Source organism: Peromyscus californicus, unplaced genomic scaffold, assembly GCF_007827085.1.
Source record: "Peromyscus californicus insignis strain IS unplaced genomic scaffold, ASM782708v3 Scaffold_6__1_contigs__length_162567912, whole genome shotgun sequence".
NCBI classification, from domain to species: domain Eukaryota; kingdom Metazoa; phylum Chordata; class Mammalia; order Rodentia; family Cricetidae; genus Peromyscus; species Peromyscus californicus.
Genome location: NW_026294584.1, coordinates 131295311 through 131310216, shown reverse-complemented (window position 1 = coordinate 131310216; position 14906 = coordinate 131295311). Strand labels below are relative to the sequence as shown.

At 43.2% G+C, this 14906-nt stretch overlaps 1 protein-coding gene across 1 annotated transcript in view; it reads left to right on the top strand.

Moving 5' to 3' along the window:
• Alox5 (arachidonate 5-lipoxygenase) overlaps nucleotides 1-14906 on the top strand; it is a 52222-nt gene that overhangs the window by 17353 nt on the left and 19963 nt on the right. The gene's annotated exons all lie outside the window — the stretch shown is intronic.

Here is a 14906-nt window from a genome sequence, read left to right as displayed (position 1 = left end):
ACCCAACCAAGTAAACACACAGAGACTTACATTGCTTATAAACTGAATGGCCGTGGCAGGCTTCTTGTTATCTAGTTCTTCTATCTTAAATTAACCCATTTGTATTTATCTAAAAGTTGCCATGTGGCTCGTGGCTTACTGGTATCTTAACATCTTCTCATGGTGGCTGCTGGCAGCATCTCTCCCTCAGCCTTCCTGTTCCCAGAATTCTCTTCTCTGCTTGTCCCGCCTATACAGCCTGCCTGGCTACTGGCCAATCAGCATTTTATTTATACAGAGCGATATCCATAGCAGTATTGTTTTAAACAAAATTAACAAGATGTTCCTAAAATCCAGATGGAAATATAAGGTATCCAAGATCACCAGATCAATCTTGAAAATAAGAAAACTAAGTTAGAGAATCTACATTTCCCAACATCCAGATTTCTACACAATTGTAGCATTCAGGGAAATGTAGCTGTGTCGTGAGGAAAGATATACAGATCAATGAAATAGAATTTGAAGTCCAGAAACAAGCCCTTACATTTATGGTCAATTAATTTTTGATAGAATCAGCAAGTCACATTGATGGATAAAGAATAGCTTTTTTAATAAATGGTGCTGAGAAAACTGGATACATGCATATGTAGCAAGAGAAAAATAGATGATTTTCACATCACCAAAGTTTAAAACTTTTATGTTTCAAAGGACACATGAAGAAAATTAAATGAAAGACTGTTGAGAAAGTATTTGCCTCTTAAGTGTGGGGAACTCAATCTAACACCCAGAATCCACGTTTTTGTTTTTTTTTTTAATGTGGGGCCTGGAGAGACCACCTAGTGAATAAAATGCTTACCACAAAAGCATGAGGACCTAAGTTTGAATCCTTAGCATCCATGTAAAAGCCAAGAGCTACAGTGCATGTTCATAACCCCAGTGTTGCTGGGGCAGACAGGTGGCTCACCAGAGCTCACTGGTCAGCCAGTACAGCTAAATCAGTGATCCCAGGCTCAGGGAAGAAATCCAGTCTCAAGAAATATGGGGGAGAGTGATCCAGGACACCCAACACCAACCTCTGTCATTCACCACTCCCCGCCACACACATGCACCACCACACACAAAAACATGCAATCAGGCATGGTAACATATATGTGTAATTCTAGTGTTGGGGATGCAGAGACAGGTAGATCCCCGGGGCTTTCTACCCAGCCAGCCTAGCTTACTTGGAGAGCTCCTATCTAGTGAGAGAGCGTATCTCAAAAGCAAGATGGATGACTCCTGAAGAATAAGAGCTGAGGTGTCCTCTGGCCTCCACATGAATGGGCACAGGTGTGCGTACAGACACGCCTACACCAAAGGAACACACAGAACAAGAAAGAATATTGGCAAATAATCTATTTGACTAAAGATGCATATCCAAATTATATAAAGAACTCTTTTTTTTTCTCAAGACAGGGTTTCTTTGTATAGCCCTGACTGTCCTGGAACTAACTCTGTAGATGTCTGACCTCAAACTCACAAATATCCATCTGCCTCTGCCTCCCAAGTGCTGGGATTAGAGATGTATGCCACCACCATTGGACTATAAAGGGCTCTTAAAACTCATCAAGAGATAAATAACAGAGTTTTTAAATGGATAACAATTTAAAATCCAAAGAAATGGACATTTCTCTAAGAAAAATATATAAATGGGTAATGAACATATAAAAAGACAGATGCTTGACACATTAGTTGTCTGGAAAATGCATATCAACACTACAGTAAGATGCTAATTCACACCCACTAGAGCATCAAGAAGCAAAAGTTCAGATTATTACAAATTACAGCGAAAAAATTACAACCCTCATACACAGCTGTTGAGAATATTAAATGGTGCAACAGATTTGGAAAATGGCTTAGTAATTCCCCAGACTAACAGAGTAATCATATCACCCAGCAACCCCACTCTTGGTTATGTACCTACTAAAAAAGAAGGCGTATGTTGGGATGGTTAATGTTCATGGCCAACTTGACCTGATATGGAATTACACAAGAGAAGGGGGCACACATGTAGGTCTGTGTGCCTGTGAGCTCCAGAGAGAATGAAACAAATGGGAAAGGCCTAGCTTGAACATGAGCTGCTGCTCCATCCTTCAACCCTAGAGTCCTAGATGGAAGAAAGGAAGGAAACAGAAAAGGCAAGGAGGGCCCTGGCATTCTCCGTTCTCCACCTCATGGCCCACCATGATGTGAATGGCCATATTATACCTCACTCCTCCCACCATGATGGACAAGATCTCCCAAACTGAACAAAATAGAACTTTCCTCCCTGAAGTTGTGTTAAAGTCACACTGATAAGACAACTAATACGTGTGTTCACATAAAAACTTCTATATGCATGATTGTTGTACTAATACCCCCAATAATCCAAAGATGTATACAACTTAATGTCTATTAATGGATGGAAGGATAAAATGTCATATATTTGCATAATTTAATGTGGGATTGAACTCAGCTCCTCAGGCTTGGTGGTAGGCACCTTTACCTGCTGAGCTATCTTGTCAGGCCCACTATGTAGTTCTTTAAAAGCCTTTGGAGATGGCTAATGGGAGGAATGTGTAAGAGTTTGAACCTTTGGACTAGAGAAGCCCTACAATGCTTCAGGTAGAACTTAATGGACCATCCTGGTGGGACTTCAGAAGACTGAAGTGCCAACAGAAATATGGAGAGTGGACATCTGGTTCATGAGTTTTTAGAGAAGAACAAGGACTCTACTGGTGATTGAACTGGAGTCCATTTTGAGATATTCCGACATAGAATCTGGCTTCAATCTGCCCATGGCCTGAGAACTTGCATGAAGTGCAATTGAAGAATAATGGACTAATATGTCTGGCAGAGGAGATTTCAAGCAGGATAGCATCTAGTCTGTACCACAGCTACTTCTGATTGCTCTTATCCAGGTCTCCAGTGAGAGAGATTTACTTGTCTCAGAGGAGTTTTTGGACTTCTGGATGATCTTAGAACCTTTGAGGGCTTTTAGAGATGGACTAAACCTATTTTCCATTATATGATTGTCATGAACCTATGGAGAACAAGGATGGAAGGTTATGACTTAAAAGTGGTATGTTTGGGTATCAAATTGACAGCAGTGGGAGGCTTGTGATGGTTAATCTTGTCAATTTGATAGGATCTAGAGTTACCTAGGAGATAAATCTCTGGGCATATCTGTGAGGGAGATTTCAGATTGGGTTAATAGAGGTGGGAAGAACATCCTCCCCTCCCCACTGTGCTTTTCCCACCAAGATGGACTGCACCCTCAAATTGGGAACTGCAATATACCATTCCTTACAAAGTAACTAATACCTAAAAAAATACATTACTGCTTTAAAGATTACCCTGATCTGAACATTTCTTATAAAATGAATTATACAATTAATGACAATCTATGACTGGCTTCTTTTACTTAACATAATGCTTTCTAGGCTCATGCATGTTGTAACAGCTATTAGTACTTCATTCACTTTCTGTAGAAAGAGAAAATAGACTCCCAAAAGTTGTTCTCTGGCCTCCACACACATGTCATGGCAAGCATGGACACACACACACACACACACACACACACACACACACACACACACACACACGGGGGAGGGGGCCGCGGGAGAGAATAAATGCATGTAGGGAGAAAGAGCCACATGATCAGCTTTGTCATGGTGAGACCTTACTTCCAGTACCAATCTTACACATATCATCTACTACTCTTGTCACTGTGACAAATACTTGTCAAAAGCAACTGAAAGAAGAAAGTTTTGCTTCGGGACTTTTCATTTGATGTTTTGCATTTTTGTACAGTCTGGGGGAAGATGTGGATGCAGAGCATGAGGAGCTGGTCTCGTTGAGCCTAGTTAGGAAGCAGAGAGAGATGAAGCAGGGTGTTCTACATGCTTTCCTCTATTTATTCAGTCTACGACTCCAGCTCTGGAACAGTACTATCGACATTTGGGGTGGGTCTTCCCATGTCAATTACCAACACTCTAGCAATGACCTCCCAATTGTACCCTGAGGTTTATCACCTGAGTGATTATAGGTCCCATCAAGTTCACCATCAACATTAACCACCATCATTAGCTTTTCCTTTTACTGAAAATATCGGAGGTAAAATAAGTTAAAATGGGAAATGTTTACATTTGGTCATAGTTCTGGAAGTTTCAGTCCATAGCCAGGAGGACCCACGGTGTTGTCCCATGTCGAAGAAGAAGTGCATTGTGACAAAGTCAGAGTAATAGAGAGCAAAGCTACCTACCTCACAGTATTTGGGAGACAGACAAAGGGCCCAGGGTCCATTTCCACCCACTGAGACCTTTTATAAAGGTCCCACAGCTTTCCAGGAACACCATTAGCATGAGTTCAAGCCTTTATTAATTCATGAGCCTTTGGAGGATGTTTATCCAAACTATAAATGTTGCCTAGGGACAAGGAAGAGCCAGTGACAGCAATAATGGCTAAAGACACAGGTTCCTTTCAGAACTCACAAAAAAATGTTCTAAAATTGACTGTTATATAGATTCTGTTCTTACATTGAAGTCTATCCTACATTTTTAATTAATTAAAATTTTTTACAGATTTTTAGAGATATAATTCTTACACCACAAAATTTACCCAATGAAAGTCAATAATTCAAGTCTTTTTTTTTTTTTTATCATATTCACAGACATGGGCAACCATCACCCCAGAAGGGGTTTTATGAGTTTTGTCCTTTTCTTAGCTCACATTGCCATTTTATTCCTTCTTCCATTCAGCTGCTCGTTTCAGGCCCCGCACCCCACCCCCGCTGCTGCCCCCATTTCCGGTCAGGAAATGCTGAACTTTGCACTGTCTGCACAATCCCGAAGTTCCCCTTTCACACACAGTGTTCAGGCTTCCAGATTACCGTATGGAAGCCGAGCAAGAGCGGAGAACAGTTCCAGGAAAGCTGCTGGCGTTCTTCCCTGCCCATCTGGGAGAGGGGACAGAAAGGGCCCAGATCCGAGCTCCATGGCCCCTGGCCCTCACTGGCTGCACTGTCTGTGCCTGTGACACAGTGTACTGTAGTCCAGGCCTCTCACATCCCTGAAGTCATACTTCTGTGCCTTGCAGTTTCACTCATCATTATGTTCTGAAGACTAGCCGTTGACACACATTGATATCCTTTCGTTTTAATTTCTGTATAGTTAAACTCATCATACATTTTGTTTTTGTGGTGCTGGAAACTGAACCTAGGACCTCTTAAGTGTTAAGGAAGCAGGCACTGTACCCCCAGTTCTGGCCCCATCATTCTTGGGTACCATTGTCATTTGGTCACCTGCTGATGGACACGTGGATACCTCCTGGTGCTTTCTGATGTCTGCACATGCTCTTATGGGAGAATCGCCCTGGGGAATATGCTTAGAAGCAGATCTGAAGAACTGCTGAGTGTGTGTGTGTTCTGGGTTTTCTAGATCTTGGTGATTGTTTGCCCAGGTGTTCGGTCACTTTCCACCCTTAGCTGCTGTTGCTGTAAGATACCATTCCCCCCGCATCATCAACACATTCCATCTGAGACATTGTCATCTTTGTCGGTCTAATGGTGATTGTGTCTCATGTTTTCCTCTTTATAAATTGCTACATATTCTTGGGTTATACACTACAGACTTAACCAATAACCCCCCAATGGTGAATGTTCAGCTGGCTCTCCTTTTACGTTTGTTTTAGACATTACAAACGACACTGCAGAGAAGCAATCTGTACATCTGATATATGTGGCCTTTAGTCACTGGCAGATCCATGTCCGAAACAAACAGCTCTCACCTCACATAAAATGAGAGTGTGTATTGTGAAGCAAATATGAATGACCCTGGCCTGGGAGCTTGGCTCAGGTGCTGTGAATGCTGTGTTCCCACACAGAAGCAATTACATAAACTTCCATACCCACAGAATAAGAGAGATCCTTAAACCAAAGCATTTTCCAAACACATCAATGGAAACATCAGTTGTGTGAGTTATATCCAGTTGGGGAAAACCTGTTACAGGTATTAAAATTGCCTGGTGGTGTCGGGTGGTGGTGGCACCTTTAATCCCAGCACTCAGGAGACAGAGCCAGGCAGATCTCTGTGAGTTTAAGGCCAGCCTGGTCTACAGAGCAAGATCCAGGACAGGCACCAAAACTACACAGAGAAACCCTGTCTCAAAAAAGCAAAACAAAACAAACAAAAAAGAATTCCCTGGTGGTATTCTCAGCTTTGGGGTTGGTAAAGAAGCTGCTGACCTGCTGATACAGCCCACAGACTTTACCTGATGATTGAAAGGGTAAGTCAGACATAAAGGGAGACAAAGATTGGCTATTAAGGAGACACAAGGTGGCCCAAGATAGTTCTTCTCCAAATCTGCAACTCCAACTCTTCATAACAAAGTTCTAGTCCGCCGACCCGCCCTGTAAAACCTTCCAGATAACTGTAGCTTTCTTTTCTGAGAACATTAGTTCACAGTTGTGCCAGGCAAGTGTCACATCGTGTGCATGCAGAAGCCGAATGCTGCTTTATGTCTACGACACGAAGAAGGCCCATTCTGAGGAACTAATCAACACGAGGTTGAGCAGGCAGGAGGGCACTCTTCAGAAGAGAGAGCTAGTTGGGGCAGTTATTCAGGAAGACATCCTCTATTCATATCAGTTTTACCAGCTATCATGATCTCAGTCTGACTTTTTTGCTCCCTCTGCACCTGACAAAACATTTACATATGGCATGTAATAGCAATTAATAGAATAATAGCAAAAAATAATTGAGAACACAGCCTCAATTTCACCTCAAAGGTGAAAAATGTAACAGATAAGGGAAGCAGGCAGCTAACCAACCAAAAAGTCTTTTCTAAAATTCACTATAAGTATGTATAATTTTTATTTGTCAATTAAATGAATAAAGACATTAAAATGATTAAATTAAAAATGACTATTTTAAAAGTCTTTTTATAATTTAATTAAAATGGGATTACATCATTTCCCTCCTCTGTAGCATGAATGAATCTTAAAAGTTCTTATTAATAAAATCAAACCTGAGCCAGGTATTGGGGTGAAATGCTGGATGGTCAGAGAGACAGAACAAGCCACAGCTACCTCACCTCGCCGGATCCTCAGCTGGTCTTGTTTCCTCAGACTGGAGGCCTCTGAGTCCTCATCCAGAATGGGTCTCAGCTGAATTGCTGCTCTAAAGCCTGAATGCTTAACCAGCCAAATGCTTCTAGTTTCTGGTCCTCAGGCCTTATAAACCTTTCTGCTTTCTACCACCACTCCCTGGGATTAAAGGCTGCTTTCTGGGATTAAAGGCGTGAGTCACCATGCTTAGCTGTTTCCAATGTGGCCTTGAACTCACAGAGATCCAGAGGGATTTCTATCTCTGGAATGCTAGGATTAAAGGTGTGAGTGCCACCATTTTCTGGCCTCTGTATCTAGTGGCTTTTCTGTTCTCTGACTCCAGATAAATTTATTAGGGTGCACAATATTTTGGGGAACACAATACCACCACACTCCTCTCCTATTTTCTACCCCTCCAGTGTCCACCCACCCTCCAATTCACAGCCTCCTCTTCTTTAGCCATGGTTGGTACCTGTGCATATAAACAAATCAGTGTGTAAACACAACCTGCTGAGTCCTTGTCTCTTGGAGTGTTGCCTGCATGTGTGTTTCTAGGACTGACCACTTGGTATTGGATAGCAAAGCACGAGGCTCATCTCTGGGCGAGACCGACTCTCCTCTCTCAGCAGTTAGCTGCTTGTAGCTCGTCCTCTAAGAGGGCGGCCAGTCCTGGCAGTGGGATCGGGATCCAGCCCTGGTGCATGAGCTGGCTTTCTGGATCCCATTACCTGTGGTCAGATGCCTTGCTCAGGCTTGATGCAGGCAGGAGGGGCTTGGACCTGCCTCAATTGAATGTACCAGGCTTTGCTGACTCCCCATGGGAGCCTTTACCCTCTTGGAGGAGGGGATGAGGGGGTCGGGGAGAGGGAGGATGGAGGGGAAGGGAGGAGGGATGAGAGGGGAACCTGTGGTTGGTATGTAAAATGAATTTTAAAAATTTTAATTAAAAAAAAAAAAAGAAAGAGCGGTTAGGTGGTGGCACACACCTTTAACCCCAGCACTCGGGAGGCAGAGCCAGGCGGATCTCTGTGAGTTCGAGGCCAGCCTGGTCTACAGAGTGAGTTCCAGGACAGGCACCAAAACTATACAGAGAAACCCTGTCTTGAAAAGAAAGAAAGAAAGAAAGAAAGAAAGAAAGAAAGAAAGAAAGAAAGAAAGAAAGAAAGAAAGAAAGAAAGAAAGAAAGAAAGAAAGAATTAAACCTAAAAAAAGATGAATGGACTAAAGGGTAGACTGTGTGACTCAGCAAGCCACACTACAGCTTCCACAACAAGATTCTCTCTCTCTCTCTCTCTCTCTCTCTCTCTCTCTCTCTCTCTCTCTCTCTCTCTCTCTCTCTCATTTGTTTCTTCGTTTTGTTTTGGTTTGGTTTTTCTTTTAAATTTGGTTTTGTTTTGGGGGGAGGTTGACAAGGACAGAGGGCGGATGTGAGGGGATAAGTGAGCCCGGAATGCATGATGTGAAATCCACAAAGAATAAAGGTTTAAAACTTAAAAAAAAAATAGTGGGGCCCATGAGATTTCCCCCAGTCTGTGTTGGGATATCAGTGGTTCTGGAATTGTGCAGGATCCTTTTAGACAGCAGTGGTTCTGGAATTGTGCAGGATCCTTTTAGACAGCATCGGTGGGATTTCGTGGGTGTAGCTTCCCTGGCTTAGCTGGAAGGGACAATCACACAGAAGATCTTGTGGTCCTCTGGCACTTGCTGTCTTTCCTCTTGCCCCTCTTTTTTGGTGCTTCTGGAGTCTTAGCTGCTGGAGTTGTATGGTAAATACATCCACCAGGGCTGGACACCACATGGCCGTGACACCACATGGCCGTTTGATCTCTTATTTGCACTAGTTGTGGCTTTCTGTAACGGCCTCCTCCTGCTGTAAAAGAAGTTTCTGATGAGGGTTGAATGTTACACTTGTCTGTGGGTATATAGATAAGTATTCAGAATGCCATTAAGAATTATACCGGTTTGGAAAATTGGCAATAGTACAGTCTCCTCTGTGATCTGTGACCTCCCCAGCCAAGTACAGTTGCCTAGGCTTCCAGTGCCATGAGTGATTTCTTTCCTATTAAGCAGGCTTTGAGTCCAAGTAGACAGCTGTTGGTTACTGCCAAGGTATAAGTACCACTACTGCTGCCCCTCTAGGGAGATCTTGCCATGGTGGTCATTGTGATTTATAGGCAACAACAGCTGGTTAAGACTATTGATACTTTTCTCACCTTGTGGTACTATGAACGCTAGTCCTCAGGGGCATGTGTTTGGCTCCTTTTCAACTCAAATCCTCCAATTCCTATGTCCAAAGTGCACAGTGTCCTCAACAATAAGGACTTACCTTTAACTTCTGGGAGGCAACCAAGGACAGTAGCAATAGCCTATATTGTTTTGGGAACTCTCTTCAGCTCTCTGATCAACAACTCGAAAGGAGGTTCTCATTCCTGGTACTGGACTTTTTGTTAGCTACTCTATAACTCTTGGTGTAATTTCATATATTGCGTGTTTTCTCTTATATGTGGATATTAGGTTTTAAGCTTTAGATATGTATGTTTCATTTAAAATAGACACAGAGGTTCGGTAGCTCATATGAGATCGGAAGAGGAAGGGCTCTCCTAAGGAAAGGGAAATAGAGTATATAGTGTTATGGATAAATAAAGGGGAAACTAAAATGGGTTTAAATGGGGAAGAGGATGGGAATGAATGGCAAAGGAGGGACTGTGGGGAGGAACAACTAGTACTAAAGGCCTTTTGACTAGCCATATGGAAGCTTAAGACTCTTGAAGCTTCCTAAAATGTACAAAAGAGATTTAAATGGAGTTACCATATAATGGGGGAGGCAATGCCACAGCTAGATATTATATGCTACCAAGTAAAACCCCCAGTCTCAGGAATGGGTGACATCTTGTTGAGTCATTGGCCAAAAGGGACCCACAGACACCCCCACAAACAATACAGGGTATTGCCAATGCTATTGGTTACCCTCCAGAACCTGACAGTAAGTTCCTGTTGCTGAAGACACCACTTACTTATGTCATCAAACATGGAAAAACTGAGCTTCAGCCCTACTGAAGCTTCAGCCCTACTGACCAGCATTCAGAATATTAAAAGATACAATACTACATGCTACCAGAGGAGAACAGTAATCATCAGTCTTACCCAGCTTCAAATTGTGAGACCCACAACTATGACCTATTTTGCAAGATATACTGGTGCAATAATGGCACAAATGTTATGGAGTAACCAGCCACTTTTTAAAAAAAAAATTGTATCTAAGGCTTATTCTATGAGATGGAACCCACATCTGGACACTGTTAATGAGGCCACAAACTTGAGACTAGATAAGTCATGGGCCCTAGGTTAAAACCTACTACTATTACTCTGCTAAAAGAGCATGCTGCTCCTAAAGACATATTGCTATACTCATAGATTAATGCATTACTCAACCCCCATCATTGGAGTAGATGAGAATTAACACAGAAACACACATACTCACAGCTGGAGAATGTGAGACATTTGGAACACTCAGTCCTAAATGGGATGTCTTCATCAAACCCCTTTCCTCAAACCTCAGAGAGCCATGTGGAAGAGGCAGAAAGAGCCAAAGGTGGTGGGTAACTCCAAAGAAAGTGTCTTCCAGACACAACAGAGCTGTGTTCACATATGAACTCACAGAGACTGGGACACCATGCACAAGACTGCACAAACTCAAGCTAGATAAAATCCCAGCACAGAAAAGGGGACGTGGGCACAAAGTCCCACCCCTAACCGAGATGCTATTTGAAATTAATACCTACTCAGAGAGGGAAAATCAGTTTTCTCCAATAGAGGGACACTGGCTGTATCGACCGCACTGCAGGGCACTCCTCATGCTTAGGGGTAGCTGATCTGCACAAAACGGGCTCCATGCTTTGTTTTGCTTTGTTTTGTTTTGTATTGTTTTGGTTTGGTTTTATGTGTGTGTGTTTTACGGTTTGGTGACTCTTTTTGGTTTTGTTTTGAAGTTTTTATGGTTTTTACTTAGAGAGAGAGTGTGTGTGTGTTAAAGCATAAATTTGGGGTGAGTAGGGAGGTAGGGAAAAATTTAGGACGAGTTGGTAAAAGTGAAAGATATGATGAAATGTTGTATGAAAATTTTTAAAATAATTTTTAATGTAATAAAAATAAAATGGCCTAATCAAAAAAAATCCATAAGCACTTCACAATGTGTACCATTCTAAGTGTGAGAAATGAGAAGTTTAATACGTTTCCTGTACATGACTTCCAAGTCTCTAGTGGTTTCATCCATGGCTCTTTTGCGTTTCTTTGGAGTTCTGCTAAACATGTGTGTTACATTGCCTCCCAGTTTGCAAAAAGTAAAGAGTGCTTCATGGCACAAAGACGGTGCTCAAGTAATTTCCTGTAGAATGAATAGACTTGGTCCTTTAAGAGACTGGTCAGATCACACGCTGGCTATAACCTCTTCCCGTTTCCTTATGGAATTCTTCCTTTGTCATGTTTTACGGGCACAAATGTCTTTTTACATTGAATTGCACCCTCTACATCTCCTTCAGCGGTCTCCCTCCAAATCAGATGTCTTTTCTGCCTCTTCCTTATTTCGGTGGAGTTGTTCCTGGTGGCCTTCCTCCGTGGAGTGTGGGCTCTTTCGTGTCCCCCTCCCCCACCTATTTATGTCTGTGGGTGTGAAAGCCTTTGGCTCCTGCGGGTTGGCTTGTCAGTATGTCTCATTCAGTGGGAAGGACATGGGTGTCTGGCTTCAGAGGCCAGTAGGAAGCTAGCTGTCTGACAAACTGCTCCGTTCTTGTGCAATGGTCCCACCTCCAAAGGAGCTAACTGTTTGCCCCTTGGTGTCATGTCCTGAGAAAGTCCTGACTGAGCTGACAAAGCACCATCCAGACCCTGAAGAAAACTCTTAAGAAAACGTGGGCAGGTGCATCAGCTCCGTGGGTGAATGCCCCTGCTGTGTAAGTCTGACGGCCTGAGGCTAGACTCAGAACTCTCTACTGGCTGCAGGAGAGAACCGACTTCCCAAACCAGTCCTCTGAGGGCCTGCTCCATCAAGAAGCTGTGGCTGTAAGAAACAAAGCGGCTGTTCATGTAGATCTCATTTCATTTCTCTGTCATTGGGCGATCCCCGTGTCTTTCTTGGGGTCCTGTTTTCCAGGTAGCCTCCCTGGTGAACCAATGGCTGATGGGTCACCAACTGGATCAGGCCCTCTGAATGGGTGAGACAGTTGATTGGCTTGATCTGTCTGGGAGGCATCCAGGCAGTGGGACCGGGTCCTGTGCTCATTGCATGAGTTGGCTGTTTGAAACCTGGGGCCTATGCAGGATCGCTTGGCTCGGCCTGGGAGGAGGGGACTAGACCTACCTGGACTGAGTCTACCAGGTTGATCTCAGTCCACGGGGGAGGCTTTGCCCTGGAGGAGGTGGGAATGGGGGGTAGGCTGGGGGGAAGGTGAGGGGGGCGGGAGGGGGGGAGAACAACGGAATCTGTGGCTGATATGTAGAACTGAATTGTATTGCAAAATAAAAATAAAAAAATTAAACAAAAAAAAAAACAAAACAAAAAAAGTTAAATTCATCCAAAAAAAAAAAAAAAAGAAAAAAGAAAAAAGAAACAAAGTGGCCTGGAGAGCCCTAACCGCACCTCCTGCAAGCCCTGCCCACACCACAGTCGCGCACCTCAGGCTGACAAAGACTCTGTCTTTCCCATGGCTGCCAAGGGCCAGGGACACTCTGAATTGTGGCCCACTTCTTCTCAGCTCCTTCCTGGATTCTGGATCAAAGTACCTTACAACACCTATCCCCTTGGGAAAACACAAAAGTAAAGAAGCCTCTTCCGTCTGGGCTCTTCCTTCAGTTGCAATCTGGGATCAAGTCGCCACTGTGGTGGTCAGTGTTACTATAGGGCTGGTTTACCTGAAATACATCTCAGTGGTGTTTTGTTATTATTTTTGTTTGTTTTTTTGTTGTTGTTGTTTTTTTTGAGACACAGTCTCACTGGCCAGGAACTAGCTATGTAGAGCAGGCTGGCCTCAAGCTCACAGAGATCTGCCTGCCTCTGCCTCCTGTGAGCTTGGATTAAAGACGTGTGCTATGGCCCTGCCTATCTATTTTTGAACCAGCAGTCAATGGTATGCGCACAACTGCACTCACATGCACTCACACATATCATCTACACACAAGTTAATAATAAATATCAATTTAAAAAATACAAATAAAATGTGAATGCTGCCAGGCGGTGGTGGCACAGACCTTTAATCCCAGCACTCAGGAGGCAGAGGCAGGCAGATCTCTGTAGGCCAGCCTGGTCTACAAAGTGAGTTCTGGGACAGCCAGGGCTACATAGAGAAACTCTGTCTCAAAAAAAAAAAAAAAAAAAAAAAAAAAAAAAAAAAAAAAAAAAAAAAAAAGAGGCTATAACCTCTTCCCGTTTCCTTATGGAATTCTTCCTTTGTCATGTTTTACAGGCACAAATGTCTTTTTACATTGAATTTAAGAATGTTATCCCTGGTACATGTGTCCTTACTGGATCACTGAAAAATTCAGTTCAACTCGACCCTAGGCACTCACTGCATCCCTTGGACGGCCAAGCATGAAGAGCATTGCATTTATATGACTGACTGATGCTTGATCATGTGGCGGGGCTCCCCAAAGCCTGGCTCAGTTTTAGATGTGTATTGGAGACACCTCTACTCATTTTTCCAATTAAAAAAACATTTGTACCACTGTCCTTACTTTTATGCTTATTCATGTGTTTGTAGTAAAGGTCACACAAACAACAAAATTAGAGGATTTCATACAGCCTGTTGAGGAGGCTCTAGAAGTTAGACAGGTCCCCGATAGGCAGTGGGGACACAAATAGATTTTTTTAAAAAAGAAAGAGAGAGAGAGAGAGAGAGAGAGAGAGAGAGAGAGAGAGAGAGAGGAAGGAAGGAAGGAAGAAAGAGAAAGAAAGAAAGAAAGAAAGAAAGAAAGAAAGAAAGAAAGAAAGAAAGAAAGAAAGAAAGCCAACTTCCAGTGTCTTCTGCACGCTCTTGACCTGGAGTGGGGTGGTAGGGCCCCCTGCTGGTGGCCTAGCCAGCAAATTCAAGGCTGGATCAGGACATTCACCCCTAAATTGAGGGTGTCAATCAGCTCTTTGTTCAAACTGACAAACCTTAAATTAGAGGAGGGACACTCCTCAAAGACCCTTAAAACCCCCGGCCATTGAGGAAAGACCAGCTTTCTGACTCTGCTCTCAGGCCTGTGATATTCCCAACTCGACATTTATCAGTTTTAATGGGCCCCTTCATCTTTGCACATGCAGTTTCTCTCCAGGAACTTTCATTTCTAGGACGGTCCATGAGGCAGCCAAACACCAAGGAGAAGAGTGAGGAGTTTGTACCAGTGAATGCAGCACAGGGTCATGTTAAAGTACTGAAGACCTCTGGATGTTTAAAATTTGCCTCCCTGGAAGGAGCTTTAAAAGGGAGGAGAGTTGGGAATATACATGAAAACTCTGATCTCAGAATGAGTATTTCAACTTCTAAGCAAAAGTAACTCATTCTCTGTAGTTGGAGTTTTCCTATGTCCCAGTCTGCCAGTGGTCAAGACAAATCTCTCTCACCCGCCAGTCCCACAGCCACTCAGACCCAAGTAAAAACACAGAGGCTTATATTATTTACGAACTGTATGGTCATTTGCTCAAGCTTATTACTGACTAGATTTTCCGCTTAAATTAACCCATAATTCTTCTTTATGTTTAGCCACGTGGCTTGGTACCTTTTCCCAGTTCTGCCTTCACATCTTGCTTCTCATGGCTGTGGCTGGCAGC